The sequence below is a fragment of the Hyperolius riggenbachi genome, chromosome 2, assembly GCF_040937935.1.
Source record: "Hyperolius riggenbachi isolate aHypRig1 chromosome 2, aHypRig1.pri, whole genome shotgun sequence".
NCBI classification, from domain to species: domain Eukaryota; kingdom Metazoa; phylum Chordata; class Amphibia; order Anura; family Hyperoliidae; genus Hyperolius; species Hyperolius riggenbachi.
Genome location: NC_090647.1, coordinates 267,196,183 through 267,223,981, shown reverse-complemented (window position 1 = coordinate 267,223,981; position 27,799 = coordinate 267,196,183). Strand labels below are relative to the sequence as shown.

The window sequence follows — 27,799 nt, the reverse complement described above, 5'->3', positions numbered from 1 at the left end:
AATACCATATAAACGATACAACAGTTAACTATACAAGACAATGGTGGATTACAGCTGATGAACAAATCTACAGATTTTTTTCATAGGGGTTAAGGATATATACGCACATTACACAACGTTGTGAGACAAAAGGGGAAGAGAGCCCTGGCCAATTTACATTACAGTCTAAAGGGTTAAGAGATGGGACACTAGATGAAGGAAGCTGTGTATAAGATAAAGGTAAGAGAATAAGAGTAAGTGTATAAGATAAAGGTAAAATGGTGGTCAGTGGACAGGGTGTGTAAGGGAGAGAATATGCTTGCCTGGAGATGTGAGTTTTCAGGTTATGCCTAAAAAGGGTAAGTGTGGGTGAGTGTTGGATGTGTTGAGGGAAGGAGTTCCAGAGGAGGGGAGGAGATAACAGAAGTCTTGTTATCAGGAGTGAGAAAAGGTGAACAGAGAGGAAGACAGGAGAATATTGTTAGCAGAGCGGAGAGATTTGTTGGTAATACTAGGATATGATCAAACTGGTCAAGATGAGAGCATGTAATAGACTGTGAGCCTCTTGAAGGACAAATACACACGTACATGGTTGTGAAAATGTCTGTGCTAAGCATTAGTGTGGTATTTCTTATAATATAGGCATGTACCAACTACTAAGTAGTGCCAGTGCTGCAGAGGTGGCTGCTTCCCACCAACACCCAAACAATCACCAGTATTGCAAAGGGCTTCCACAGCTCTTGCCATCCAGGTGCCTTTGGACTACTACTTTTAGTAGCATTAGACGTTGCAGGTGCAATCACATGCAAACGGTTGCATGTTTTGAGAGGTGACATTTCTGTGCATTTAGGCTCCTGCAATTAAACCCAGTCCTGCATATGCTACAGTCATGGGCAGAAAATTTTCCAGGGGGGTGGGGCAAAAAGGGGGGACGGAAGACTAAAGAAAAATTGGGGTGGCGCATGTAGCGCTTCAAAAAAAATGTGAATATGTCATGCGGCGCGCGCCGAAAAATGGGTGTGGTCATGAACCAGAATGTGGGCGTGGTCGCGGGTGGAGACAAGTTTACATGAACTTAGCAATGGTGGGACATTAGATTAGGACAGTGGTGGCGAACCTTTTGAAGGTCGAGTGCCCAAACTGCAACCCAAAAGTCACTTTACTATCGCAAAGTGCCAACAGCAATTTAAACTAAATACAAATGTTTTAACTCATACATGAACATTATGGAAAATCCAAGTTGAAAATAAACAATTTCACCCATCCGACTCCTGAAAAATGTGTTCATTTTTTTAGAACCTCCCAGTTTCATTTTCTGTTTTAAAAAGCTGAAAAAGTAGGTTTAATGCTATTGTCTCATATGATGATTCAGCTTTTTCCATAGTCTCGCAGTTAGCAATCATGTGACCCCCAACAAGACAAATTCAGCAATCATGAGGCCCCCCCATCAAGACAAATTCAGCAATCGTGAGGCCCCCAACATGACCAACTCAGCAATCATGAGACCCCCAACAAGACAAATTCAGCAATCATGAGGCTCCCAACTAGACAAATTCAGCAATCATGAGGCCCCCAACGAGACAAATTCAGCAGTCATGAGGCACATGAATAGACAGCATTTCACATAAATAGGCAGAATGCCCCCTTAATATGGTAGACACCTCTCACCTGGCAGCAGTTCCCCAAAATACACTCAATCTGACAGCAGTGGTTCCCCAAAAATAGGTAGCCCCAGGTCTATAGGTGTCCCCAGAATAGACGGCCAGTGGTATAGATGTCCCCAGAACAGGTAGCCAGGGGTAGAGATGTCCCCAGAACAGGTAGCCAGGGGTATATGTGCCCAGTATATGTAGTCAGGGGTATATGTGCCCAGTATATGTAGCCAGGGTTATATGTGCCCAGTATATGTAGGCAGGGGTATATGTGCCCAGTATATGTAGCCAGGGGTATATGTGCCCAGTATATGTAGCCAGGGGTATATGTGCCCCGTATATGTAGCCAGGGGTATATGTGCCCAGTATATGAAGCCAGAGGTATATGTGCCCAGTATATGTAGAAAGGGGTATATGTGCCCAGTATATGTAGCCAGGGGTATATGTGCCCAGTATATGTAGCCAGGGGTATATGTGCCCCGTATATGTAGGCAGGGGTATATGTGCCCAGTATATGTAGTCAGGGGGTATATGTGCCCAGTATATGTAGTCAGGGGGTATATGTGCCCAGTATATGTAGCCAGGGTTATATGTGCCCAGTACATGTAGGCAGGGGTATATGTGCCCAGTATATGTAGCCAGGGGTATATGTGCCCAGTATATGTAGCCAGGGGTATATGTGCCCCGTATATGTAGCCAGGGGAATATGTGCCCCGTATATGTAGCCAGGGGTATATGTGCCCAGTATATGAAGCCAGAGGTATATGTGCCCAGTATATGTAGAAAGGGGTATATGTGCCCAGTATATGTAGCCAGGGGTATATGTGCCCAGTATATGTAGCCAGGGGTATATGTGCCCCGTATATGTAGGCAGGGGTATATATGCCCTGTATATGTAGTCAGGGGGTATATGTGCCCAGTATATGTAGTCAGGGGGTATATGTGCCCAGTATATGTAGCCAGGGTTATATGTGCCCAGTACATGTAGGCAGGGGTATATGTGCCCAGTATATGTAGCCAGGGGTATATGTGCCCAGTATATGTAGCCAGGGGTATATGTGCCCAGTATATGTAGCCAGGGGTATATGTGCCCAGTATATGTAGCCAGGGGTATATGTGCCCAGTATATTAAGCCAGAGGTATATGTGCCCAGTATATGTAGCCAGGGGTATATGTGCCCAGTATATGTAGCCAGGGGTATATGTGCCCCGTATATGTAGCCAGAGGTATATGTGCCCAGTATATGTAGGCAGGGGTATATGTGCCCAGTATATGTAGTCAGGGGGTATATGTGCCCAGTATATGAAGCCAGAGGTATATGTGCCCAGTATATGTAGAAAGGGATATATGTGCCCAGTATATGTAGCCAGGGGTATATGCCCCCAGTATATGCAGCCAGGGGTATATGTGCCCAATATATGTAGCCAGGGGTATATGTGCCCAGTATATGAAGCCAGAGGTATATGTGCCCAGTATATGTAGAAAGGGATATATGTGCCCAGTATATGTAGCCAGGGGTATATGTGCCCAGTATATGTAGCCAGGGGTATATGTGCCCAGTATATGTAGCCAGGGGTATATGTGCCCAGTTTATGTAGCCAGGGGTATATGCCCCCAGTATATGTAGCCAGGGGTATATGTGCCCAGTATAAGTAGCTCAGATGTGCCCCTAGCAGGAGGGGAGCAGCGCAGAGAAGAGGGAGAGCTGTGGGCACAGTGGGGAAGGGCGGACGTCTCCCCCTCTTCCCTCACCTTAGGGGGCTCTCCCTCCCTCGCTCTCCCCTCCGGAACAAAGTCTTGTGCAGCGGCTGGGCAGCGGGCGGAACTTACCTCTGTCTCGTTCAGGCGCCGGATGTATTCGCCGCTAGTCTGGTCTGGTCCAGACCAGACAGCGGCACCAGAACTTCCGGCGCTGGAGCGAGACGGAGGTAAGTTCTGCCTGCTGCCCAACCGCTGCACAACACTTCGTTCCGGAGGGGAGAGCGAGGGAGGAAGAGCCCTCTAAGGTGAGGGAAGGGGGGGGGGGGGGGGGACGTCCGCCCTTCCCCACTGTACCCACAGCTCTCCCTCTTCTCTGCGCTGCTCCCCTCCTGCTGGCCGCACGGGCACTTGGCCAGGGGGGGCAGCGAGCGGCCAGGGTCGGGCAGACGCCCGAATTTGCCATATGTGCAGACGCCCATGGCTACAGTATATTTTGCCTGCATATGTATTTGTTTGCCTGAAGTTCAGCTTCAAGACATTAACCAAATAGTTCTGCTGTTACTGAACAGAGAAATACTTGAACATCTTGTTCTAGCAGTAAACATGAAGCCAATATTTTTATGCAGTACACTGGAGAACTATTATGTCTTAAGATGACTGAAAACATTTGTTCTTGATGTAAATAGTAGACTTAGTTTATTTTACCAAAAGGTATTAGAAATACATTCCCCAACATCCCATTTGAATTATACTGTTTCACGGTTTGCATCTCTGGGCATAAGAAGTAGAGAGACAAAATTCATTAATTTGTTCATTTAAAAAAAAGAAAATAAACATTTTATTTCAACACTTAAAAAAACAATCACAAATACAAACATGATTAAAAGGCATGAATAAGTATTAAAAAAGTGGGGCAGCTATTATATGGGGGGATGATGTAAATGTGAATAATGTATATAGGGTGATTGGGTGATACTGTATATTTGAATAGCACTTTCTGATGAAGCCGTTAGGTGAAACATGACCATGTCAAAGTTCATGCACAGCACAGTGCACCCCTTGTGCAAATAATTTGGTTCATCCTCCCAGTTAGCATTACATGCGTGTGGTGATCTTATATGACTTGGAGCACACCTGGAGTGGTTAAGTTATCCACTGGAGGTGACTCTTTAAGCTCCACATACATTTTTAAACTGTGCAGTATACCAATCATCACTGCGGGATAGCTACACCCCACTTTATATGTGACGCAAAGTGGAGGCGGATAAGCGAGGACCCCTGCAAGTGTTATACTGGTAGTCTTAATTACAAGACCTTCACAGTGAGTTCGTTCACACATATGAACTACCCATTTTAACCAATTAGGTTTTTGATAATAAAAACGGACATTTTAAAATACATTGTTTAGTGCAAATAGGATGTTTTGTATTGTCTATGGGCAGGTGGGGAGCGGTTAAGGTGTAGGAAGTCCACAAAGTTATGCCCTGCAATAGTTGGGTCTTTGATATTTAACAACATACATATCCACTCTGACAACAGGATGCAGTTATGCTCATTAAATATGGAAATACTCAGTCTGAGGGAAAAAAAAAATGCACGCACACAGAGAGACACACTTGCTCCTGAGGCGACTTAAAATTCAGTATTACTATTATCTTTTTATACTGTATTATGAATTGAATGCGGTTTTACCTTCTGGATCCAACTGAATGTTGGACACATATCTAACTTTGTGTGCATCACAGAATCAAGGGTACAAAATTGAAATAAATAAATACAAGCAAAGGAATGACATAGGTAATGAGAAACACTAATCCTCCTTGGTAAGCAATCACACACCTCTAATCCCTGTAACTTCCTATAACACGGCCACCCAAGGTATCTCCAGCTTCTTATCGAAAACGATTTTCAAAAAGACTCTAGTATATCTACAACTACAGATTTTCAGCAGTAAACTTGTATGATTAGTCACCCTGCTGACTGCAGTAACTTCTTAACTTTTAGGGTCAAGCTTGTTTTTATATTCCCACTGACTGGCAGTATAATAAGTATTCAGAAATGTATAGGATCAGAAAATCAAACATATAGAAATAAAAGACAGGCACGTCCAGAAACAAAAACCTGATTATATTATATGTATGAAATATATTTTTAAAACAAACCTGAAGTGAAAATTAATGCATGAGATAATTTGGATGTGATTTACTAATGGTAAATAGAATATTAGTAACATAGAAGTGAATCATATTTTTATTTACAATTTAAGGGCTTGCACTGCATTCTAAGCAGCAGCTAGGACTTGTCTGATATAACATCTGCTTTGTTGAGCTGCGAAACAAACAGAACAAATGACACCTTAAACTTTCCTGTACTTATCAGCAGCCTTTTCTTAGCCTGAAAAAATAATATTCTAGCTTTATTTATTTTTCATTGCCGCCTATAAATTCAACAAGCGGTTTGACAAGCTCATCTGCATAGATAACACTAGTTTTTTTTTAACACTTTCTCTCCAGAAAAACGAAGCAACTTTAAACAGTTTCTTAGTAGGACTAGGACTCTACATACCTATGTTTATCTTATGTCACTTCAGATATGCTTTAACCACTTCACCACTGAGGGGTTTTACCCCTTGACCACCAGAGCAATTTTCACCTTTCAGCTCTCCTTCCATTCATTCGTCTATAACTATTATTACTTATCACAATGAAATGAACTATATCTTGTTTTTTCCGCCACCAATTAGGCTTTCTTTAGGTGGGACATTATGCCAAGAATTATTTTATTCTAAATGTGTTTTAATGGGAAAATAGGAAAAAATGTGGGGAAAAAATTTATTTTTCAGTTTTTGGCCTTTATAGTTTTTAAATAATGCATGCTACTGTAATTAAAACCCATGAAATATATTTGCCCTTTTGTCCCGGTTATAAAACCGTTTAAATTATGTCCCTATCACAATGTTTGGCGCCAATATTTTAATTGGAAATAAAGGTGCATTTTTTTCAGTTTTGCGTCCATCCCTAATTACAAGCCCATAGTTTATAAAGTAACAGTGTTATACCCTCTTGACATAAATGTTTAAAAAGTTCAGTCCCTAAGGTAACTATTTATGTATTTTTTTTTTCATTGTAATTTTTTTTCTTTAATTACAAAAAGAAAAACATTGGGGAGTGTTGGAGGTAAGGAGTTGATTTTTAGTGTAAAACTCATTTATTTGTATGTGAAAAATGCTTTAGGGTGTAGTTTTACTATTTGGCCACAAGATGGCAACATTAACTTTTTGCTTAATGCGACCTGCAAGCGTCCTTCCGGACCCTTGCAGGAAGTACTAGGAGGCTGAGAACTTTTTTTTCACAATGATCGCGCTGCTTATCGGATAAGCAGTGGATCATTGCGGGCTTAGATCAACGAACGAGAATGGATTTCCCGTTCATTGATCTACGGGCGAGCGGCCGGTGGCGTGTTTACTAGCGGGAGTGCTAGAGCGAGCGGGAGCGCGGAAAGTACGCATTTCTCCATCCCTGGGGTTGAAAGGATGGAAAAAGGGACAGAGAAATGCGTACACGTGGGGGTAAAGTGGTTAAGCACTTCCCTACTACAGGTTTTTTCCCCTTCAAAACCAGAGCAATTTTTACATTACGTTTCTTCCATTCAATAACTTGCAGTAATACACCCTCATGACACATGACAGTGTTTACATTGTCTTTTTTTTATCAGAGCCTCGGTAGCTGCGATTTATCACAGACACAGTGATCGGTTTTGAAAACAGCTGTTCCTCATTCCCTGATCACGGAGGGACAGGATTGCGGCTAATGCGAATGAGAGAGATGCAATGATCATGAGCAGTGGCGGTAAGTAAACAGAGACACTTATCTACACCCCTGTGCCTGAAGTGAAGTAATCAGCGACATAGAGGAGGGTGGCAAGAGTAGGGAAGTGGTTAATATAATAATGTCAAAAGGCTCGGACACACGTGATAAGTTTGAGTGCCTTTTCCATGTGTGTTTTGAGATGCTGAAAAACCATGACCAATCAGTATTGTTATATAGTGCGGCAGCCACTAGCACACAACTGAAGTGATAATTACTGGCAATCCATCAATGTAATCAAGCACAGACAGCTATATGAAGTCTCCATCAAACCAGCTTATTTATTTTTCTAAGAAGTTTTAAACCAGGATGATACATCTACTACTGTTAGCAATTCCATATTCAAAAATCTCCCTCTATCCCATCTAAAACCTCAAACCTCATTTGGAAGATGCATAAAAGATATCTGAAAAAAAACCTAAACAGTTCTTCTACTAAAAACACTGTCCAATTCTGGAGTGAGATTAACAGAGTTTTACAAATCCTGCTGCTAAAACTTAAATGATATTCTTCTGTATTTGTCCATTTTGTGCGTTATCGCCAGACTGATTTAAATAGGTGAATAAACCGGCTGGCTAGAGGGAGCGTATAAAACATGTACAGCTGATACATTTTAAAGGACATAAAAGTTTTAAAATGCTTTCTTACAATTGTTACTCCAGTTCAATGTTCAAACCAAAACCAAGACGTGTATCAAAATTCTGTCCTCTCTCTCTATATGTATATATATATATATATACACACACACATACATATATATATATATATATATATATATATATATATATATATATATATAGTGCAGTGTCTTGTCTTTCCAGTGCTCTGTGTGCTGACAAACTGTATGCAGAACTGTAACAATACAGTGACTCCATGCTGGCTGAACTTCCAGGTTTCATTGTGCCATTGGACATAAACTCTCTTTTCCACACACTCTGAGGACATGGCAAACTGTCAAAAATAGCTTACTGTGTCATTGACTGGAATTTTTTTTTCAATCAATGTATTGTAAAGAGTTGTGCAAGCTAACTAAAATCACTCTCCTTCAATAGATGCTTTACAAGACGTTATGTACAACTCAGCTTGGACTACTGTATTATGCAGATTGTGAATATTAAGTTACAATACAAGGGGGATGCTGAGAAGCTCTAAGCTGAGTCAAGAAGGAAGGAAAGGTCCTAAAGCTATGAAAAACTTTATACGTGTCCCCCCCTGAGTTTACAGGGGAACTGAAGAGAGAGGTATGTGGAGGCTGCCATGTTTATTTCCTTTTAGACAATACCAGTTGCCTGGCAGCCCTGCTGATCCTCTGCTTCTAATACTATTAGCCATAGCCCCTGAACAAGCATGCAGCAGATCAGGTGTTTCAGTGGTTCAGACTTATAAGTCTGATCTGACAAGACTAGCTGCATGCTTGTTTCTGGTTTTAATCAGATACTACTGCAGAGAAACAGACCAGCAGGGCTGCCAGGCAACTGGTATTGATTAAAAGGAAATAAACATGACAGCCTCCATATACCTCTCTCTTCAGTTCCCCCTTTAACTCACATAGCACACAAATATATATATATATATATATATATATATATATATATATATATATATACACACACACACACACTGTATATGCATATTTCAGGTTTTATTTTTATTCTTTTGGAATGCTTCTTTCTAAGGTTTGATGGCAGGACATATTCAGAAGATCAGGTCAGTAGAAAGAATGGTCAATGCCCTCAAATGCCTAATTATTCAAAACATTCCTAATCTTTCTAGCCTGTCTGCCAAAATCAGGCAAGGAAAAGTTCTGAGTTTGAATTCACGGCGAATTGGTCCATTTTCACTTACTGAACTCTTTTGGAGGGTACTGACATGTATTAAGCATTAAAATTTACCTTTTACATTTCTGCAAATTCTGTTTCAATAATGTTATTAGTAATATTGCATATATAGTAAATCATACAAATTTTGTTACATCAAAGCTTCATACAAAGAATACTTTATAAATTTAGAATACCAACATTTCAAAGAAACATAAGGCAAAAACAGCATTTGCAATACAAACATATCCATATTACAAAAAAAACAAGAAGAATAATGTGTTTGTTTTAGAAAATAAAAACCTCAGGGGTGAGTCTAGTCTATGCCCAATAGCCTATCAACATATTGATGGAGATCTGATTCCTGGGCCCTATGGACACTTCAGCAATAGCATGGATATGAGTGGATAGACATATACAGTCACAAACATACACGGCTTGTAAGAACTGTAAATAGATAAGATAATATATTATAGTTCTAGATTCAGGCTAGTTTCATACTGTATATTGGCTTTAGCAATGCAGTGTGTCACACCCGCCACACTGCCTCGCCAGAAACAGACCTTCAGGGAACACCGTGTTAGTACAGTGTTCCTTGTTTTGCATTCGACCAAGCAGGAAGTGCTTGCGGTCACTTCCTGCTTCAGGTATGTATGGTAAAAATAAGCTTCCACGCATGCACGCTGCAATGTTGCAACGCCAACGTTTTTAAATACCTTGCGTCCCCATAGACTAACATGACTTTCCGGCTGCCACAGGAGCCGTACGGTAACATAGGTATGCCCTAGCATTAATGTGGGCACTTCTGGTGCAGCGTGCCGCAACGTGGGAAGTATGAACTTCCCCATAGACATTCATTAGGCTGTAGTAGCAGTGCATTAATGTGATGCACCAGACCAATCTGAAAGGGCACTAAAGTTAAATGTGAAAGGTGGGGACAAATGTACTTTATATCACTCCAGTATTAGCCCTCAAATTTGTACAGGAATGATCAGATCAATCTTACGCAAAGTGCTGGTGTCTCTCCTGCCAGTCTCCACAGAAATTACTTGGGATTGCTTCTCAAAGTCATAGGGAGAGGTGGTTCATTTCCAAAATTTCTACATAAAAAAAGACAGGAGTAATTTATATACTAAACTGATGCTTTAGTTTGTAAAATCCAAAGCTTAGCTTGCAAAGGTAGTTAACGGGTTCCACTATAGAAAAATCTATATAACATACTCTATATCATCTCTACACAAGTCATATATAACAAAGTCCAAATGTTGGAGCCTGCACTCACACATGAATCTTTAATTCAAATAGCATGTAAACAGTAGTGCACTTACGTTTAGTATTCCAATAAAAAGCATATCATAAAACAGCAGACCGCTTTATCCCGAAGATTTGTTGGGTGGAGCCAGAGAGTCTGCTGTTTTATATGCTTTTTATTGGAATACTAAACGTGAGTGCATTACTTTTTATACACTATTTGAATAAAAGATTTTTATGCTATGGCGACCTTTTCAGTTTATTAGGAATCCTGAGATATTGAAATCTATGGGAGACTTCTCTTTGTGGGCCAGACATTAGGGCTGGGAGCCCAAAAGCGATTGCTGCTGTCTCATAATGTGGACTGCAAAGGAAAGGGTGAGGGGCTATGATTTGTGTGTGGTTCGGGGATGGGGTTTACCTGGACCAATCTGTTTGGTGGTGGAGCTATATAAAAACACTCGGTTGTTGCTGTCTGCTGTGTGGCAGCAAGGCTTAGGGTGAGCAGCTGTGAGACCCAGATACCTGCTGAGTGGTGACGGCAGTCTTTGCGGATGAGAAGTCATGTAAGAGTTCTATCCTCTGTGTCACATTGACAGATCTTTCTGAAAAGAGAGCAGCCCACAGCCCAGCAAGAATACTAGCTGTCTATAGAGCTCTTGACCAGGCACTTTAAAAGTGTTTTATTTGACATCAGGTAATCAAGCGGCTTATAGAATAAAGAATTGTTACTACCCAAGACAAGGAAAACATTTGTGCCCAGAGTTTTAAGCTTTAATAGGCACATGATTGGTGCACCAGTTAAAAGAATCAGCAGTCAAGCTGTTAGCTCACAGGGTCAAAGATAGGTATTATTATTTACACATTTCACAGTACAAGAACTATGACAACTAATAACATTGATGTACAACTGATCTTTCTGCCTGACCTTATTAGAATGTCTGTGCCATTTACCCAGACATTCTTCTAACATCAGTGGCAGTTAATTGGGATAAAGTAAAGCTACCTACATGAGTCAGAAATGGGATTCTGTATTTACATTAATCGCAAGCAAATGCAGACCTTTTCCGTAGCATATTACATAACTTATTCATGCACAATTAAGATCCCATTAGCAATTAAATAACTGGCAGATGAATATAAACTATGACATTTTCACATTGTCTGGTATTCAGTAATTCCGGTGATGAGATAAAACTAAAGGGGATATAACAGCAAAAATGCACACAAGTGTTACCTCTAGGGCTAGTTAACATGTGGCTGGAAAGTATAATGGTTAAGGGCTCCGCCTCTGACGTAGGAGACCTGGGTTCAAATCTCGGCTCTTCCTGTTCAGTAAGCCATTAAGTTCAGTAAGCTATTCAGTAAGGAGTTCTTCGGGCAAGACTTCCTAACACTGCCTACTGAGTGCGCTCTAGTGGCTGCCTCACAAGCGCTTTGAGTCCGACAGGAGAAAAGCGCTATACAAAAAAATGAATTATTAATATTATTAACATGGATGGCACATGGTAGTGTGGATACCACTTCTCCCAGCAACTTCAATCAACAGTTTACTACCAAGCACACACATACATGGTTGTACAAAGCCGTTGCCAGATGTTTTGGAGAGTTGTGCAGACAGTTGTCAAGATCCTACCAGATGTGTTCCACACTAGTTGCGCTGCTATTGTGATGCCACTCCTGCCCAGGTTAGCATTACTTGCTGAAGCATCATCATCACTGCTTTCAGTAAGGCTTGCAACTGCTCATACCACGTTATAATACAAGTCTTATTGGAAAGAGCAGGTCAACCACTGTGGTTGATGAAAGCCTGGCTACTTCTGATACCAAACTCCTATTTGAAACATTAATTTGGTGAAGTGATGAATAGGCTTTCAACCACTTGCTAACCACAAAAAATGATCCGTGTAAACCATCCCTCATATGAGATATGTAAGTCATTTGTAATTTGCAAAGCACTACCATGGATTGTTGCCTTACATGCTATGCATTGCTGTTAGTTATTAATTAAAATGTTCTTAAACACAGAAACAATGTTTGGGTTCGGTTCCCATCGCAAGTATATTTCCACACAAATCTTTTGTTTTCACATTGCATTATGTTGTCTGGAGATGAAGAGTTTTATTGCTGTTGACTTGTACAGTGTAATAGAAAGTGGTGAGTACTGAAAGTGACTGACTGCTGGATATTGCTGTATATGTGTCACTGGTGTGTCATTAAGTAAACCAAAGTAAGTTAGTGAAAATGTTAAAGACATTGCTTATTCTGCTAGAAGATATTCTAAAATGCCTTGGACACATTTTGTTGTTATTCCTATAATAGCATTGCAAATGGTGCAAAAGGTCTTTCAGCCTATTTAAAAGATGTAGGGCTCTCTTGTTTGGTACCATGCTTTATCCAACTCTGAACATGGACCAGAGAAAACAAAGGAGAAAATTGTCTGAGGAAATCAGTAAAAAAATATATAGGTACGCATAATCAATGCAAAGACTATAAGACCATATAGCCGAGCAGATTACTATGCTTTCTATCAGTGGCGGACAAAGCCAGCAGTTGGCCCCTGTGCAAAATACCAATTGTGGGCCCATGACAGGCAGTTAAAAGTGGGTGTGGCCATACCAAAATTGTGTGTAGTTACACTTTGCATATATTTACCAATACAGTCTATGGCAACCTTCTCTGAAGCCCAGAAATATTTCTTGATGCATACATGTAACCTCTGCATTATACAGGTTACTGAACAAAAGCAAAACGTAACCCCAATCCTGCATCAAGACAGAGCATGACATGACAGGTTCTGTCTTTTATACTTGAAAACACACCTGAGGTAAGAGGGATATAGAGGCTGACATATTTATTGCCATTTAAAGAATGCACAGTGCTTGGCTGCCCTGCTGATTCTCTGCCTCTAATACATTTAGCCATAGACACTGAACAAGCATGCAAATCAGATGCTTCTGACTGCAGTGTGGAGCTGACTGGAGCAAATTCAAATCAATCAAGGACTGACTAGCTAAAAATGGTGCAGTCTGCAGTGGCGGTGTGCAATCTAGACTACCTGGCTGGAACCCAGTACAGAGAGTAAGTAAGCTAGAAGGAAGGAGGTGCAGTGAGAAGACAGGACAGAGGATTGTAAACAGGGGTGGCTTCCAAGATGTTTTTTTTTAGGGTGCTATGCAAGTGCTAGATCCACTGCAGGGGTAGCTGACCTGCGCCATGACAAAAAATTGGCTTGTCCGTGCACTGGAATGTGGGTGCGGTAATGATGGATCATGAGCAGGGCCAAATGTTCATGAACTTAGCAGCAGTTAGTAATTCACTGACAGTGGACATCAACAGGAAACTTTGAATGAAGCCTCCTCTCCTAATAAAACATGATATCCTACTTACTATACATATAGCAGAGATTAGATTGTAAGATCCTCTGAGGACAGTCAGTGACATGACTATGTACTCAGTTAAGTGCTGCAGACGATTTCAGTGCTATTGAAATACATAATAATAATATGGTAGGACATTAGACCATGACTATGGTAGGATTAGATTGTGACTTCTTCTGAGGACAGTCAGTGACATGACTATGTACTCTGTAAAGTGCTGCAGAAGATGTCAGTGCTAAATAAATACATAATAATAATATGGTAGGACATTAGACTATGACTATGGTAGGATTAGATTGTGAACTCATCTGAAGACAGTCAGTGACATGACTATGTACACTGTAAAGTGGTGCAGAAGAGGTCAGTGCTTACCGATACTGTCCGACCATGGTGCTTGCTTGATCGGTCCGGATTAATGGCCTCCGGTCTGTCTGCGCCTGGACACTTAAGGTGGGTGGGCTAAACAATTGCCAGGGAGAGTTGGTTGGTATGGGCTAAACAAATGTCAGGGATGGTGGGTCCGTGGGCTAAACAAATGCCAGGGAGGGTGGGTGGTTGGCAAATGCCAGGGAGGGAGGGAGGGTGGGCTAATAGGTAGGTAGCCTGGTGGGAAGGTTGGTTTAATAGGTAGGTAGCCTGGTGGGAGGGTGGGCGGGCTAATAGGTAGGTAGGTAACCTGGTGGGAGGGTGGGCAGGCTAATAGGTAGGTAGGTAGGTAGCCTGGTGGGAGGGTGGGCGGGCTAATACTGTAGGTAGGTAGCCTGGTGGGAGGGTGGGCGGGCTAATAGGTAGGTCGGTAGCCTGGTGGGAGGGTGGGCGGGCTAATAGGTAGGTAGCTTGGTGGGAGGGTGGGCTGATAGGTAGTTAGCCTGGTGGGAAGGTTGGTTTAATAGGTAGGTAGCTTGGTGGGAGAGTGGGCGGTTTAATAGGTAGGTAGGTAACCTGGTGAAAGGGTGGGCGGGCTAATAGGTAGGTAGCCTGGTGGGAGGGTGGGGGGGCTAATACTGTAGGTAGGTAGGTAGGTAGCCTGGTAGGACGGTGGGCGGGCTAATAGGTAGGATGGTAGGTAGCCTGATGGGAGGGTGGGCGGGCTAATAGGTAGGTAGCCTGGTGGGAGGGTGGGCAGGCTAATAGGTAGGTAGCCTGGTGGGAGGGTGGGGGGGGGCAAATAGGTAGGTATGCTGGTGGGAGAGTGGGCTGATAGGTAGGTAGCCTGGTGGGAGGGTGGGCGGGCTAATAGGTAGGTAGCCTGGTGGGAGGGTGGGCGGGCTAATAGGTAGGTAGCCTGGTTCTAATAGGTAGGTAGCCTGTTGGGAGGGTGGCCGGGCTAATAGGTAGGTAGCCTGGTGGGAGGGTGGGCAGGCTAATAGGTAGGTAGCCTGGTGGGAGGGTGGGCGGGCTAATAGGTAGGTAGCCTGGTGGGAGGGTGATCTGATAGGTAGGTAGCCTGGTGGGAGAGAGGGTAGGCTGATAGGTAAGTAGGTAGGTAGCCTGGTGAGCTGATAAATTGGTAGGTAGGTAGCCTGGTGGGAGGGTGGGCTGATAGGTAGGTAGCCTGGTGGGAGGGCTAATAGGTAGGTAGCCTGGTAGGAGGGTGGGCTGATAGGTAGGTAGCCTGGTGTGAGAGAGGGTGGGCTGATAGGTAGGTAGGTAGCCTGGTGGGCTGATAAATTGGTAGGTAGGTAGCCTGGTGGGAGGGTGGTCTGATAGATAGGTAGGTAGCCTGGTGGGAGGGAGGGTAGGCTGATAGGTAGGTAACTTGGTGGGAGGGAGGGTGGGCTGATAGGTAGGTAGCCTGGTGGGAGGGAGGGTGGGCTGATAGATAGGTAGGTAGCCTGGTGGGAGGGAGCGTGGGCTGATAGATAGATAGGTAGGAAGCCTGGTGGGAGGGAGGGCGGTCCGATAGGTAGGTAGCCTGGTGGGAGAGAAGGTGGGCTGATGGGTAGGTAGCCTGGTGGGAGGGAAGGTGGGCTGATAGGTAGGTAGGTAGGTAGGTAGCCTGGTGGGAGGGAGGGTGGGCAGGTAGGTAGGTAGGTAGCCTGGTGGGAGGGAGGGCTAATAGATAGGTAGGTAACCTGGTGGGGGTGGGGGGCCCACCTCCTATCCTCCCTCCCTCACCTCGGGGGTCCCCCTCCTGGTATGCGCAGCGGAAGAGCGGCAGATACAAGGAGGCTCCGGCGTATGCCGCTCGCTACTTCCTGGTTTAGTGCGAGCAGCATACAGAGGAGAGGAGACAGTGTGTACCATGCGGCTGAACCTCTAGCGCTTGCTGGAACCGCCGGAGCCTCCCTATCTGCCGCTCTTCCACCGCGCATACCGGGAAGGGGGCCCGAGGTGAGGGAGGGAGGATAGGAGTCGGGCCCCCCAAGGGAAATATGAAGTAAAATAAAAACAACACCAAAAAAACCCAGCAATACTTAATGGGCCCCTGAAACAACAGCTCTTCAGGGGCCTTCATGCGCTGGCACGGCCTTATGTCTGCCAGTACTTTCTATGCACCCTCTGAGCAGATTTCCATCACTTGCTGCATCTGTGACATGATCACTGAGAACAGGAAGTGAGAATAAACCTTTACGTTGACAGAGATAATAACACAACTTTGCACATTATTTATTTATTTATTGTATTTATAAAGCACCAACATATTACGCAGCGCTGGACATTAATTTAGGTTACAGGCATTATTTAGGGGTGACATACAGCAATTTGACAATACAGGAATACAAGAAAACCAGATCACACAGCACAGTATGAGTACAAGGTAATGCTTAGTCAGTCACTGGATGGAGCATGGAGATTAGGCAAGTTAGGTTCACTCAAATGTATAGCATGGGTTTACAGTAATGGAGGTGCATGATCATGTAGGAAACAAAAGGAGGAGGACCCTGCCCAAAGGCTTACAATCTAGAGGGAGAGGTAAGGACACGAAAGGTAGGGGACCAGAGTTCAGCTGTGGGTTTAGAGCAATTATGAGGGGTGGTAAGCCAGAGTGAAAAGGTGAGTTTTGAGGGCCTTCTTGAAGGTGTTGAAGGAGGGGACTGCCCTAATGGGTGGAGGTAGGGAGTTCCATAGTGTTGGAGTGGCTCTTGAGAAGTCCTCTTTGATGCGGGGGACGGTCAGGCGAAGTTCTTTGGAGGAGCGGAGTGAGCGGCTAGGTGTGTATCTCTAAGTAAGATCAGAAATGTAGTTTGGGCAGGTTTTGTGGACAGATTTGTAGGTCAGACACACATGTAACTGATATGGTTTCTAAGACTTGTTGGATCAATTGATTGCCCCAGGGAGCAACTTCTGTTACATTGTTGGGGGCCCTGGATGATCATCCTCTTCCCCGCATAGCTAACAGTGAAGAGTTCAATACATACCCACTACTTTATGCCAGCTCTCAACCTTGCTCGTCCTCCATTCTTGTCTTTTATCTGCCCTGGAGGCTCTGGTTGCAACTTGTGCAGCAGGCAGAAACATGAGGACATGATAATTAGATTACCCCTTCTGCTGCCATCCCCGTGGTGGAAGGGGAAAACATAGCAGGACCACTGCATAATGTGGGTGAGAACTAAAAAGGAGGGGTATTAAATAGGGAAAAATATGAGGCAAGGAATGAACAGTGGGCGTAAACTCTGGAGAGAGGAAAACAGTACAGAGGAAGAAACACTAATAGTGAACGCTATAACTGGGGAAATTATGATGGAGAGCATTACAACAGCAGCCATTGAAACCGAGGACATTCTAAAAGGGAAACCTTAATAGAGGGGCATTATAGCTGAGGCAGGACAAGTAGAGATGACATCGGGGCTTTACATTTTATGAATTGGTTTTGTTTTTCATAACAAATATTACTTTTTTTTAACTAATTTTTACTCTCACTATTCAGCTCTGGTATCCTATACTATAACTTATTTTTATCTTCAGCCTATCTACTTTTTCATGCTCATTCTTCCATAAGATAATGTGGCACCAAGTTGTTTTTATCATTCACCATGTAGAGTTTATCCACAGCACAAAACACAATGATTGCAGTTTGGATCTATAGAATGAAAGAATAAACACTGTCATTCTAGGATTAACAAGCTGGGAGATGGCAGTGCCATTTGGAAGTGACTGGCAAGATTGCTGCTACTAAACTGATGTAGTGAAAATGAGTAGCAAATGCACACGTCCAACAATTGCTCATTGAACAAGGGAATTTCTGTAACCATAGAAGTCAAATTATATAGAGAGATAAAAGTACGTTTTTAAAAAGGTATTACTTTTACAAAACTAGATTTTTCTATCTATATCATGGAAAGAGGGAAATTGTAAACATAATCTGGTTCAAAAATGAATATAAAAAGTGAAGGGAACCAAAGTGGTGCGTAAAATAACCGATTCATGAGTCAAATATCCTTGGCGAACTCAATGCAAAATGCAAATTTTTTCTCTCCCCATTTGACCAACCTGTAACAAAATAGGAAGCAGAAGAAAAGCACTGATAACAGACTACATTCCCAGCATCCCTGCAGCAGAAAAACCTGTTTGTGTGCTTGGGGAGGAGATGCAGACCTGTGTTTCATAGGCAGTATGTGGCAAGCTATTGTAAAATCACAATATTCTCACAGGAGACTACTTGCACTCCAGAGGTCTTAAAGCTGCATGGGTAGGTGCAAACTATTTTGAACTTGAAAAGTTCAACTTCAGAAGAAAAACTTATTTACTATAAAAAACAAAAATTTGCCTTCTTAAAACAGAAAGTATTCGCAATTATTTAGGTTGGAGTGAGCATATGAGGGTCTCCCACAATGCATCACTGCTGAATATGCAAATTGTCCCTTATTTATCGTTATCAACAATGCTGATTTGAGAAATTGCTTTAACACTCTAGCAATGGTGGCTGCTGTTCAACAATATTTTGAGGAGTATTATTATTTGAAAATCTAAATAACAGTTTTATATTTAAACACAGGTCTGTGGGCTTATAGTAATCTAGTGTGTTCTGCTTTGAGAGACTCTTTCTTAAGGTAAATAGAGTAGGGGAAAGGATGATATAGTTTTCTGTTAAGATACAGCTTTGCTTGCTGTGTTTTTTTCCGTTTTGTTTCATTTTTTTATAGGAAGACCGTGATACTCATTTCACTGTCAGCTTGCTGTAGCCTGAATCTGAGAACGCCTGATTATATGTCTGTTGTTTATGTGATATCGCATTGCTACAAGGAAAAATCTATCACATGATAGTTAAACTGTTCATGAAGCAGGAGGCAATGAACATTTTTCACAACATATTTTTATCTATAATATCACATTTCAAGCCAATCTGAAATAGTTACATCAAAGATTTTGTGTGCCCTGTGGCAACTTCCTCTCAATGTGGGAAGTGAGGAGTGAAATGAGACTTTTGTATTTAGCCAACAGGCAGCAACAGGAGTTCATCTTGTCCTCGAGATACAGTGCTGGATGATTTCTTGCAAGAGACTTCAGTTTGTTAAAACACTTGCAAACTGGAAGACCCTCCAAAATGTACCATATATTTCATATACTTTTACATTGATTAAAAGCCTGCTAAGTCAACGCCTAATACAATAGCAGACCTACATTGTCTGTAGTTAACAACAAGTTATTTTATGCTGGTAGCACATTGTCTCTCGTTCTCACCATCTTAATTATCAGCCCCTGATTACTGGCTTTTTGAACTTCCTGCAAAGGTAGATGAAGAGCTGCCATACCCCTAAAACTGAACTTTCCTGAAAGTGGTCTGCTATGGTCGCCATGGAAGGACAAGTTACTATTTGTCTCTTCTATTACTAATAACCACCTTTCCATATTTCTGTGCAAATATTGGACCTGGACATTTGATAACTGTACACCAAGTCATTTGGATGCCATTTATTTTGGCATTTATGCTTTTTGGCAATACCCAGTTTTTGGGGCTATGTAGCTTACCCCTCACCTCACCCCTTATGTTTCTAACCCTAAACAATGCCTCAATTGCTTTCCTTTAATTCCCTCAGATTTACAATAGCCCTTAAGTTAGTCGCTTCTTTGTCTGGTACTCAAGTATATCATCCTTCCCCTATACATAGCCATAACCTCTAGCCATTAATTGATGCCCAACATTGTGAGATAAGCAATAATGTTAATAGTGGGAACTGCAAGACTGTTGCATGTGTGCCATTCCAAGTAATGCACGCTACAAGAGCTTTTTAAGTACTAGAGCTTTTAAAAGCTCTTGCTAATGCAATGCTATGGGGGATTTTTACATAATCACATCACTTCAGTAAGAAAACACACATAGGATAACATTAGCAAGAGCGGTTTAAAAATCACAAAGTGCTTAGAAAAGCTCTTGTAGTGTGAATTAGCCCTTAGATGTGTACTTCATCCAGAAGTTCCCCTCACATCACTGCTGGGTCAACAGCCCACCAGCATTTCAAGGACTTCCACTCCCCTATCAACATCTGCGTCAAGGTTAGCTGTCTTCTCCCCCCTCTCTGCCACCCTTCCACACTGTATCCCTCTTCTGCTCATTTTGCAATCCACATTCAATCTGTACTGTTTGCCAGTTGTGTGACAGAGAGGCAGCAGGTATTGATGGATTTTGTTTAAGGTGTAAAGTTTCTTGTGCCTATAGGTTCCTGAAATGTCCATCTAGTTCTAACTATTACAACTAACTCAGTACAAATTGCAGCCACCATGTGGCAGTGTGCCATTTTGCAAATAAAACTACACGTTTTTGATTCTTTAACAATTTTTAATTACTTTTCCCTTAAAACCATTTTCATGACTTTATTTAAAATATCTGGCTATACGTACTTATTCTTTGTACTGTTCCACAGGCAAATGAAGTAAACACTTCTCACCCTGTTCACTGCCACTTAAAGGGACACTTAAGTAAAAAAAAAAAATGAGTTTTACTCACCTAGGGCTTCCAATAGCCCCCTGCAGCTGTCCGGTGCCCTCGCCGTCTCCCTCCGATCCTCCTGGCCCCGCCGGCAGCCACTTCCTGTTTCGGTGACAGGAGCGGACAGGCTGGGGATGCGAGTGATTCTTCGCGTTCCTGGCCACAATAGCGCCATCTATGCTGCTATAGCATATACCATATAGCAGCATAGAGGGTGCTAATGTGTCTGGGAACGCGAAGAATCACTCGAGTCCACAGCCTGTCAGCTCCTGTCACCGAAACAGGAAGTGGCTGCCGGCGGGGCCAGGAGGATCGGAGGGAGACGGTGAGGGCACCGGACAACTGCAGGGGGCTATTGGAAGCCCTAGGTGAGTAAAACTATTTTTTTTTGTTTGACTTAAGAGTCCCTTTAAAGGGACTCCGAGCTCAGCGAAAAAAGTAAAGTTGTACTCACCAGGGTCTTTCTCCAGCCCAGTGCTGGTCGGGAGGTCCCACGCCGGCGTCCTGGCTCCTCTCCTTCACCCCGCTCCGGTATGGCTGACAGGCCGCAGCCCGGGCGACACTCGGTGGAGTGTCAGGCTGCAGCTTCCGCGTATGACGCGGATTACGTCACACGCCGGCCGCCTCGCGTCATCACGGCGGCCGGCGTGAAAGTACTGCGCATGCGCGCTTTAATCGCGCATGCGCAGTACTTTCACGCCGGCCGCCGTGATGACGCGAGGCGGCCGGCGTGTGACGTAATCCGCGTCATACGCGGAAGCTGCAGCCCGACACTCCACCGAGTGTCGCCCGGGCTGCGGCCTGTCAGCCATACCGGAGCGGGGTGAAGGAGAGGAGCCAGGACGCCGGCGTGGGACCTCCCGACCAGCACTGGGCTGGAGAAAGACCCTGGTGAGTACAACTTTACTTTTTTCGCTGAGCTCGGAGTCCCTTTAAACTTACATACTGTCCTTGACTTGTAATATATATACTGTCTGTCCTTCTATTGGTTTTGCCTTTGTCTGTTAAGCAACTGCCAAGTCAAATTCCTTGTAAGTGCAAACTTAATGGGCCAAATAAATTGACTCTGATTCTTAATATATGAACTCAAAGTGAATAAGATGACATTTGTAATTGTAGAATAATCACGATACAGAGCTCCTTTCCTCAAAGACCTTACAGACTGATATGCTAAACAAACTTTTCCCCGATTTATTTAGGCTTGTGGATGACATAACTATAATGCCATGTGCACCATATTTGAGTGCACGATCTCAGAGGAGTTCATCTCTGACAACACAAGAACTTCAGTACACGTAGCCAGTGTAGAAGTGGATGAGTGATGAAATATTTGTTTATGTTGGCAGTAACAAGAGACTCATTAATGACACCTTTTAATTAAGGCAGGCAGTGAATCAAACAAGGAAATAATGAACCTAATGTTCAGTTCCAAAAAAAAAAGAACATTTTATTGAAACATGAATGCACATTTTGTTGATTAATGTTAATGCTTGTATTAAGTTAATTAAAAACAGTTGTAGCAGTGTAGCTTAAAGTGAAGTGAACTTCTCCCAGTAAACTAGCACCAGCAAGCTGGCAAATGGACAGCTGTTCCTTCAGTGGAAATATTCAAATATAATTGTATGTTCTACTAACAGTAAAAAATAGTTATATGTGTACTAACTGTCTCTATAGTTAACCTTATTGTCTACATTGCTGTCTTTATTTGGCAGGTGTGGATAAGATGGGTGGAAGGGCTGTCTGAGACAACAGCTGCTTTTAGCACAGGAAATATTTGCGAAGGAGGAGAAATGACTCCTGTTTCAGACAATCAAAGCACAGAACGTCCCAGTTCACATTAGCGTTCGCTGTCCGGATTCGCCTGATCGGATCCGGACCGTATACTGTACAAACGGAACGGACGTTCTGCATAGCAATGCAAAGTCTATGCGTCCGTTCACATGCGTCCGTTTCGTATTGACCAGAGACGGATCGGATCCGGACACTTTTCCAACATGCGCTATTTTTTTGGGTCCGGATCATTCGGCTGACGCACCCGGACCGGAGCCTGACTGCACCATCCGTGCATAGAAACCAATGGGAAACGGAAAGCACAGAACACACTGGCTATAAAAACCTGACGTTCTACCCCACTTCCTATGCATTTTCTAGTGGCCATTTTGGATGGGGACACATGGACCCAGCATTTCTGGAGTGGAGCAGCAGTGACTTTGTGCTTGAGCTATTTGGGTGTATGTCGGACGTGGAGGTGAGGCCCTACACAGCAGAGGACCTGATTCTACAGGTGCACCTTCTGCTGACCTCCCAGACCCCAACAATATTATATAGATTGTTATCTCTTTTACCAAACGGATCCGGATCACAGCCGTATTCATACCTGATGCAAACGGATCGGATCCGGTCCGGTCATCCGGTCAGTTCTTTACAGAAACGCAAGTGTGAACGGGGCCAAACTGTGTATAATCAGAAGACTTTCATAATCTGAAACCGTTCTTTATGATCATCTCAAGTGACAATTTACTGTTATTCTCACATTAGAAAGACTACAACAAGGCGCTTCCTACTTATATTCGTCTGCACCAATCTCTATAGGAAAAAGCATTTTGGTCGGCAATGAGCCCAGCAAGCTTCTGCACAATTGATGTGACCTGAAATTATGAATAATTTTGGGAGAAAGGCATCTTACGTCTGTGCATAGCTCCACAGTCCTGATGTCTTACCTCTGATTTAACTAGATGACCTACAAAAGAAAATCTGGTGCCTTTCACATATTTTGTGGCATACAGCTGTTCTGGATAGTATATATATATATATATATATATATATATATATATATATATATATATATATATATATGTATATATATATATATATATATATATATATATATATATATATATATATATATATATATATATATATATATATATATATATATGCCGAGGGATGAGCAGCACAAACCCAATTTTATGCATTACTATAGTATTGCATAAAATTCGGTTTGTGCTGCTCATCCCTTGGCTTATGTTATTTTCCCCTGTGAGCGTGCATAACCACACCCATCTCTAGCACAGTTAAGCATATAAATGAGCGGTGCTCATAGTTCAGTTAGTAGCTAGTAGAAGGTGAGGTGTTTTTAATTTCATTTCTCCCATTTAGCTGACCCCTGGGCTTTTGGCATGGTTCCCACTAGAACGCTGATAAAAACTAGCATTTTTGCCTGGTTAGAGTAGGACTCACCAGATCGGGGACACTTTGGCGCAGTTGGTGAGCTTAAACGCGTTAAAGCGTAGCCAAGAGCCCCTGTCACTGTTTTCCTGTTGTGTGCTGCAGTACCCTCTGTATATATATATATATATATATACACAATATATATATATATATATATATATATATATATACACAATATATATATATATATATACATATATACACAATATATACATATATATACATATATACACAATATATACATATATATACATATATACACAATATATATATATATATATATATATATATATATATATATATATATATATATATATATATATATATATATATATACATATATATACATGCTATTGGACCTAAGCCCATTAATATAATGGGCTCTAGGCCTCCCTCACAACCAAACTCCCTTCCCACCCATGTAAGCTCACACCGCGCGCATGCCCCCGCACCCCAAGCTCCGTCCTCCTCCTGCTCGAAGCACGGACACAGGGACACAGAAGGAGGATGCAGAGACACAGGGAAATTATTATATAGGATATATGTACCACCAAACTGAAAAAGGGCATCACAGACAATGTTAGATAAACTATTAACCTCTGAACAACAGGTAAGTAGCTGTGGTTCTAACCCTAGCCATGTCTGTTATACCTACTGCTGTGTTTCTGCCAGAATGAAGCAGAGTTGCAAACACAATATTTTACAGTAGCATCAGTACTTGTTATACACAGAGTATGGAGAATCAGATGAATCCTTTAAATGCGGATGTATCTTTCACAAATTCACCAGACGGTAAAAGGTTTACTGTATATACTCACATATAAGCCTAATTTTTCAGCAATAAAAATGTGCTGAAAAGCTTATATGCGAGTCAGTGGAGCAGAATGGATGGTGGAGCAGGTGTTACTGGCAGAGGAGCAAAGAGATTGTTTACTACTGATCCTGCTCTTGCTAACTGTCTCCCTGCTGTGTCCATGCCCCCATCCCCTGCAACATGGTGTGCAGAGTGTGCTGCTCAAGACTACCTGTGGCCCCTGGCTTATGGAGCAGAGTGTGCAGCAGCGTGTCAGCAGTGCAATTATGGTGGATTCTTCCTGTGTGGCAATCACTGTCTCATAACGATGATGCCATCTAATGGAGTCTTAATACACAGCTGTATTATCTTCGGGGCACATCTGGATATGGGGAGAGGGGATGACTTGTACTGGGAACACACCTGGCTACTAGGGAGGGGGCTTATACGCAAGTAAATTTTTCCTGGTTTCTGAGGGAAAAGTGGGTACCTCGGCTTATATTACAACAAATGTCTGTACAGCGCTCACTCCCCACAGTCATATATCCACATATAAACCACACAAGATGTTTGCAAGTTTCTCCACTCTCTAGCAGAAATGAGTACTCTCACCGATGTGTAGAGGCTGATTTATCACAGATCAGCTAAATACGTATTTCAGGTGACCTCCTAGTCTGTTTTCCTCACTCTGGCACCTCACCCCGGTTCCACTTGTTCCTCAAAAAGAAGGGTTCATAACATAGCGTAAAACTGTAGCTTCTAAGTGCTCCAAACATGCAACAGTAAGTGCACCTTTGCACCATGTGTGTTCACCACTGCATGTGCCCGTGCTACGACCGTCACCATATACTATAGGAGAAATTCCTGCTCACCGGATCTTTATGCTGCCCCGTCACAGACCAGCAATCATTCACATAGATATCACAACTTCGATTGTTCACTTCACAAATCTCCTATATCCCTTTGCCTTAGGTGTACCTCAGAAGAAAGACAAAAAACCAATGCACATAGCGTGAATCTGTTACAGTTCACAGTTTCTCTAAATTCTGCGTGATGTAGAAGTGGATACACCCGTTAAACAGTGAGCATCCTCCACAATTAATTCCCGTGCTTACAACTTCCACCGGACAAACAAGTACCCCTAACCGCTCACCAGATATGTTGCTGACCTCACATGGACCAGCAATCAGCGCTTTTTGGTGTCAGTATGGGGGTTTCAGCCAACCGTAATATGCGATGCCTGCAGGGCTAATATATGACTCTCATAGCGTAATACTGTTTTTATTTCTCCATTTTATTTCAGCCACGCCCTACCGGTGTCGTCAGAATGACTCATCAGGGAAGCCCCTGATGAGTCATTCTGATGAAACCGGTAGGGCGTGGCTTTAAGCGGCAGACAGGAAGTCGCTTGCTGAGCGGTAGTGAGGACGTCCTGGGGATTTTATGAAATGCGCATACTATTTTATCAAATGTAAGTGTAACTTTTAATCTTTTATGGAGAAATAAAAACAGTATTACGCTATGAGAGTCATATATTAGCCCTGCAGGCATCGCATATTACGGTTGGCTGAAACCCCCATACTGACACCAAAAAGCGCTGATTGCTGGTCCATGTGAGGTCAGCAACATATCTGGTGAGCGGTTAGGGGTACTTGTTTGTCCGGTGGAAGTTGTAAGCACGGGCATTAATTGTGGAGGATGCTCACTGTTTAACGGATGTATCCACTTCTACATCACGCAGAATTTAGAGAAACTGTGAACTGTAACAGATTTACGCTATGTGCATTGGTTTTTTGTCTTTCTTCTGAGGTACACCTAAGGCAAAGGGATATAGGAGATTTGTGAAGTGAACAATCGAAGTTGTGATATCTATGTGAATGATTGCTGGTCTGTGACGGGGCAGCATAAAGATCCGGTGAGCAGGAATTTCTCCTATAGTATATGGTGACGGTCGTAGCACGGGCACATGCAGTGGTGAACACACATGGTGCAAAGGTGCACTTACTGTTGCATGTTTGGAGCACTTAGAAGCTACAGTTTTACGCTATGTTATGAACCATTCTTTTTGAGGAACAAGTGGAACCGGGGTGAGGTGCCAGAGTGAGGAAAACAGACTAGGAGGTCACCTGAAATACGTATTTAGCTGATCTGTGATAAATCAGCCTCTACACATCGGTGAGAGTACTCATTTCTGCTAGAGAGTGGAGAAACTTGCAAACATCTTGTGTGGTTTATATGTGGATATATGACTGTGGGGAGTGAGCGCTGTACAGACATTTGTTGTAATACTAAAGCAGGGGAAGTGCTATCCCCATTGTATAGTGATCTACCCAGCAGTTTGTTGACATTTAGATCCAAGGAAACGGACACTGTGATTTTTGAGGAGCGCTCATCCCACCTTTCTTACACCTCGGCTTATATGCAGGTCGGCTTATATGCGAGTATATACAGATAATCTTGGTCCTATTTTAACCATGCTTTTGGATTCTGAATCTGCAATCAACTAATCAGTAACTATTTAGTATCCAAGAAATATGAGGATGTATGGCATTTCTGCCATGTCAGGGATTGTGCAGCTGTGGTCACTCACTAGCAAGTAAGCTCTGGCTAGATCTTCAGGTTTATAGATTTTGAAAAAATCTGTGAGTATATATATATATATTGAGTTCAGGGACGCATTTCTGGAAAGTGCACAAAGGCTCGGGGCTTGGGCTGCTGCCGCCCAAGTGGGCACCTGAAAATGAAAGAGGGGTTGCTACACATGATAGAGAACATGTGTACATGTGCTACATATGAAGGAGAACAAATAGTACATATGAAAGCGTTACATGTTTTACATTAGGTGTCAGTCAACCCATTACAGAAGTCTTTGATGTCTGCATCTCTGATTACTTGGAAAGGACAGGCATTTGGATAGTCTGGAAAAGCTATAGTAAACACTCTCTGCAAAAAAAGCAAATTTAGGGAGAACTCTAACCAGCAGTGGCGTACACACATGTATCTCTAAGTTAAGCTAAAGTAGTGCTCTGGTTATTAGTGGTGTGTGTTTGTATACAGGCCCATCATAGCACTATGTTTGGAAACATGTTGGTCCTATTCCTCATTACAAGAAGCACCTCTAATCAAATTTAAATTTCTATGTAAAATTAGTTTTTGATAAGTGCAAGTAAACACCTCATCACCTGCAAAGTACATGAGCTGCTAGTGCTGCTTTCACAGACTATATAACTTGACCAGTTATTTCTACTACTGCTCTGT

General features: G+C 42.6%; 1 protein-coding gene and 1 long non-coding RNA gene across 4 annotated transcripts in view; one reads left to right on the top strand and one right to left on the bottom strand.

The window, feature by feature from the left end:
* The window catches only part of DOC2B (double C2 domain beta), a 704,601-nt gene that overhangs the window by 233,239 nt on the left and 443,563 nt on the right, over nucleotides 1–27,799 (bottom strand). The gene's annotated exons all lie outside the window — the stretch shown is intronic.
* The window catches only part of LOC137546321 (uncharacterized), a 126,092-nt gene that overhangs the window by 83,156 nt on the left and 15,137 nt on the right, over nucleotides 1–27,799 (top strand). The window contains exon 3 of the long non-coding RNA XR_011026238.1: nucleotides 7,047–7,180. This is a non-coding gene — a long non-coding RNA (uncharacterized lncRNA). The remainder of the gene's footprint in view (nucleotides 1–7,046; nucleotides 7,181–27,799) is intronic.